The sequence below is a fragment of the Sprattus sprattus genome (genome assembly GCF_963457725.1).
Source record: "Sprattus sprattus genome assembly, chromosome: 11".
NCBI lineage: Eukaryota > Metazoa > Chordata > Actinopteri > Clupeiformes > Clupeidae > Sprattus > Sprattus sprattus.
In genome coordinates, this window is record NC_137909.1 from 30,916,492 (window position 1) to 30,921,491 (window position 5,000).

General features: G+C 46.7%; 1 pseudogene across 1 annotated transcript in view; it reads left to right on the forward strand.

The window, feature by feature from the left end:
* The window catches only part of LOC308372569 (tyrosine-protein kinase CSK-like), a 34,390-nt pseudogene that overhangs the window by 27,924 nt on the left and 1,466 nt on the right, over positions 1–5,000 (forward strand). The window contains exons 6-11 of the transcript XR_013969083.1: positions 484–577; positions 1,900–1,965; positions 2,716–2,814; positions 3,174–3,264; positions 4,038–4,111; positions 4,571–4,766. The product of XR_013969083.1 is annotated as a tyrosine-protein kinase CSK-like (transcript). The remainder of the gene's footprint in view (positions 1–483; positions 578–1,899; positions 1,966–2,715; positions 2,815–3,173; positions 3,265–4,037; positions 4,112–4,570; positions 4,767–5,000) is intronic.

Genomic DNA, 5,000 nt, shown 5'->3' on the forward strand with positions numbered 1-5,000 from the left:
ACCTCCCCTCTCTCTTTTTTCCTCTCATTCTCTCCATCTCTGTCTCTGTGTCAGCTCTGTGTCTGTTTGGTTTCCATGGTGATGTGTGTTTATGTTGTTGGTGCGCCTCCATCCATATGATGCTTCAGTAGAGGGGCGGGGCTTAACACCTGTGGGTGGAGTCGGAGTATGGACACACTACCATCATCATCAACATTGTTTATTCAGGGAGAATTGACTGAGCACAGGGCTCTTTGGCAGCAATGCCCTGACTGAGGCTACAGAATACAGAAGAACAACAAATAAACAAACCATAACAAAACAAAACAGACAAAATAAATAAACAAAACACATTAAACAACTCAGAAAAAAATATGGACACACAGAACTTTCTAGCTGTTCTTGATCCATATGATGCTCATCAGACGCCTGTCTCTCTGTCCCTCTGTCCCCCTTTCCCTCTCTCTCCCTGTCTCTCTGTCCCTCTGTCTGTCCCTCCCCCAGCACTACACCAAAGACGCCGATGGCCTGTGTACCAAACTCATCAAGCCCAAACTGATGGAGGGAACCGTCGCAGCACAGGACGAGTTCTCCCGCAGTAAGCCTCTTAACACACTCTTCACCTTCAGCTCTTCAGTGTGAGTGTGAGTGTGAGTGTGGGTGTGGGTGTGGGTGTGGGTGTGGGTGTGGGTGTGGGTGTGGGTGTGGGTGTGGGTGTGAGTGTGAGTGTGAGTGTGTGTGTGTGAGTGTGAGCGTGCGTGTGGGTGTGCGAGTGTGTGTGTGTGTGTGTGTGTGTGTGTGTGTGTCTGTGTGCGTGCGTGTGTGTGGAGGGCGATTGTGTGTTAATGTGTCGCCATGGTGATGTGTGTTTACAAACAAATGGGGCCAGACAAGGGGAAGGAAGGACCGCTGTGGGGATGGTTGCCATGGTAGCACAGCAAGAGAAGATGCAGAACATTTGGTGTTTTAATGGAGGCTATTTAAATTGGGATTAATTATTAGTATTGATTATATATTCATCTGACAGTCTTGTGTTTCTAATGTCTCCTCCTAGCGCTCATCTGACAGTCTTGTGTTTCTAATGTCTCCTCCTAGCGCTCATCTGACAGTCTTGTGTTTCTAATGTCTCCTTCATCTGACAGTCTTGTGTTTCTAATGTCTCCTTCATCTGACAGTCTTGTGTTTCTAATGTCTCCTTCATCTGACAGTCTTGTGTTTCTAATGTCTCCTCCTAGCGCTCATCTGACAGTCTTGTGTTTCTAATGTCTCCTCCTAGCGCTCATCTGACAGTCTTGTGTTTCTAATGTCTCCTTCATCTGACAGTCTTGTGTTTCTAATGTCTCCTTCATCTGACAGTCTTGTGTTTCTAATGTCTCCTTCATCTGACAGTCTTGTGTTTCTAATGTCTCCTTCATCTGACAGTCTTGTGTTTCTAATGTCTCCTCCTAGCGTTCATCTGACAGTCTTGTGTTTCTAATGTCTCCTCCTAGCGTTCATCTGACAGTCTTGTGTTACTAATGTCTCCTCCTAAACTTCATCTGACAGTCTTGTGTTTCTAATGTCTCCTCCTAGCCTTCATCTGACAGTCTTGTGTTTCTAATGTCTCCTCCTAGCGTTCATCTGACAGTCTTGTGTTACTAATGTCTCCTCCTAGCGTTCATCTGACAGTCTTGTGTTTCTAATGTCTCCTTCATCTGACAGTCTTGTGTTTCTAATGTCTCCTCCTAGCGTTCATCTGACAGTCTTGTGTTTCTAATGTCTCCTCCTAGCGTTCATCTCACAGTCTTGTGTTTCTAATGTCTCCTCCTGTGTGTGTGTAGTGTGTATAGTGTGTGTGTGTGTGTGTGTGTAGTGTGTGTGTGTGTATAGTGTGTGTGAGTGCTTTCATCTCAGTCTTGTGTTTCTAATGTCTCCTCCTAGCGGGCTGGTCCCTGAGCAGGAAGGAACTCAAACTCCTTCAGTCCATAGGAAAAGGAGAGTTTGGAGGTAAGTGTGTTTTACCTTCAGTTTGTGTGTGTGTGTGTGTATGGGTACGTATGTGTGTTTGTGTGTGTGTGGCTATGGCAGATGTGATGGAAAGAGACGTGTGTGTGTGTGTGTGTGTGTGTGTGTGTGTGTGTGTGGGGGGGGGGGGGGGTGTGTGGGTGTGTGTTTGTGTGTGTTTGTGTGTGTGTGGCTATGGAAGATGTGATGGAAAGAGACTGTGTGTGTGTGTATGTGTGTGTGTATGTGTGTGTGTGTGTGTGTGTGTATGTGTATGTGTGTGTGTTTGTGTTTGTGTTGGTGCGGGTGTGGGTGTGGGGGTGTGTGTGTGTGTGTATGTGTGCGTGCGTGTGGCTATGGCAGATGTGATGGACATAGACCAGTGTGTGTTTGTGTGTGTGGGTGTGGGTGTGGGTGTGTGTGTGTGTGTGTGTGTGTGTGTGTGTGTGTGTGTGTGTGTGTGTGTGTGTGTGTGCGTTGGTGTGGCTATGGCAGATGTGATGGACATAGACCAGTGTTTGTGTGTGTGTGTGTGTTTGTGTGTGTATACATGTAAGTGTGTGTGTGGTTGTGTGCTCGGTGTGTACTGTTCTCTTACAGATGTAATTGAAGGAGACTGCAAGTGTGTGTGTACATGTAAGTGTGTTTGTGTATACATGAAAGTGTGTTGACTATGTGTGTGTGTGTGTGTGTGTGTGTGTGTTTGTACGTGTAAGTGTGTGTGTGTGTTGACGGTGTACTGTTCTCTTCCAGATGTAATGGAAGGCGACTACAGAGGATCTAGAGTAGCAGTGAAGTGCATCAAACATGACGCCACCGCACAGGCCTTCGTAGCTGAGGCTTCCTTATGACGTAAGCTTCTGCCTCCACACACACACACACACACACACTGTCACACACACACACACACACACACACACACACACACACACACACACCACACTTACTCTCACACACTACACACACACACTACACACACTACACACACACACACACTTACTCTCACACACTACACACACACACTACACACACACTCTCACACACACACACACACTACACACAACACCAGGAACACACACATTATGCTCCGACTGGGTTGTGGACTAGGGTAATGTGTTTTGCATGGTGCAACAGAATGATGCATTGTGTGTGTGTGTGTGTGTGTGTGTGTGTGTGTGTGTGTGTGTGTGTGTGTGTTCTCTGTCCTGTAGGCAGCTGAGACACACTAACCTGGTGCAGCTGCTGGGTGTGATCGTGGAGGAGAGCGGCACACTCTACATCGTCACCGAGTTCATGGCCAAGGTGCAGCACTCTAACAGACCCGTCTGTGTGTTTACACAAGTGTGTGTGTGTGTGTGTGTGTGTGTGTGTGTGTGGTGGTGACTGAGATGCATGTGTTGTCTGGTGACCCGTAGAGGGCAGGCTGAGGATTAAGAGTAATGAAACCTCACCTCTGACCCCTGTCTGACCCCTGTCTGACCCCTGTCTGACCTCTCTGGCCTCCAGCCCCTACTAAGGCTGGTGCTGTGACTCAGACTATTCTTTCTGCCCTCCTCTCTCTGTCTTATTCTCTCTTTCCCTTCTCTCTCCTCCTCACTCCTCCTCTCTCTGTCTGATTCTATGTCTCCCCTCTTTTTTCTTATTCTCTCTCCCTCTCTCCCCTCCTCTTTCTGTCTTATTCTATTTCTCCCCCTCTTTCAGACTTATTCTCTCTCCTCCTATTTCTCTCTTCCTCACTCTGTCTTATTTTCTCTCCCTCTCTCCTTCTCTCTCTCTTCCTCACTCTCATATCCTCTCTCCTCTTTCTCTCTTTCTCTCTCTCACTTTCTCTCCTCCTCGTTCTGTCTTATTCTCTCTCTCTCTTATTCTCTCTCCCTCTCTCCTTCTCTCTCTCCTCCTTACTCTTTCTCTCTCCTTCTCTCTCTCTCCCCCTCTGTGTGTGTACATGTTAGTGTGTGTGTGTGTGTTGGTATAGCTGTGGTATGTTGTAGGCCCATTGTAGTTGTCCTTGATCCATATGATGATTCACCAAAAGTGTGTGTGTGTGTGTGTGTGTGTGTGTGTGTCCCTTCCAGGGTAGTCTGGCTGATTACCTGCGCACCAGGGGCAGAACTGTCATCGATGCTAAATGCCTCCTCAAGTTCTCTCTGTGAGTACCAGCGTCTCACACACACACTACATTTATATACATTTGGTTTATCCATTTATATACACTGGGTTTGTCCATTTAAATACAGTGGGTTTATTTATTTATATACAGTGGGTTTATTTATTAATATGCAGTGGGTTTGTCCATTTATATACAGTGGGTTTGTCCATTTATATACAGTGGGTCTGTCCATTTATATACAGTGGGTCTGTCCATTTATATACAGTGGGTCTGTCCATTTATATACAGTGGGTCTGTCCATTTATATACAGTGGGTCTGTCCATTTATATACAGTGGGTCTGTCCATTTATATACACTGGGTTACTTTGCTATTACTGCTTCCATATATACTATTCAGCAATCTTTGTGTCCTCTTTGTCTGGGTTGTGTGTGTGTGTGTGTGTGTGTGTGTGTGTGTGTGTGTGTGTGTGTGTGTGTGTGTGTGTGTATCTCTTCAGGGATGTGTGCGAGGCGATGGAGTATTTGGAGGAAAGTAACTTTGTGCACAGAGACCTGGCCGCCCGGAACGTTCTGGTATCCGACGACTGCATCGCCAAGGTCAGTGACTTTGGTCTGACCAAGGAAGCGTCATCAACGCAGGACACAGCCAAACTACCAGTCAAGTGGACCGCACCGGAGGCCCTTAGAGAGAAGGTGTGTGTGTGTGTGTGTGTGCAGGGGTGTTTGTATTTAAATTAGACATCTACTTACATTGAGGGTGGAAGATAATTGTGTGTGAGAAAGGTCTCTGTGATCAAATAAAGATTTAGGTTGGTGTGTGTGTGTGTGAGAAAGAGAGAGAGAGGGAGCGTATGCCTGTGTGTGTGTGGTGTGTGTGTGTGTGTGTGTGTGTGTGTGTGTGTGTGTGAATGTAAGCACATGGCTATA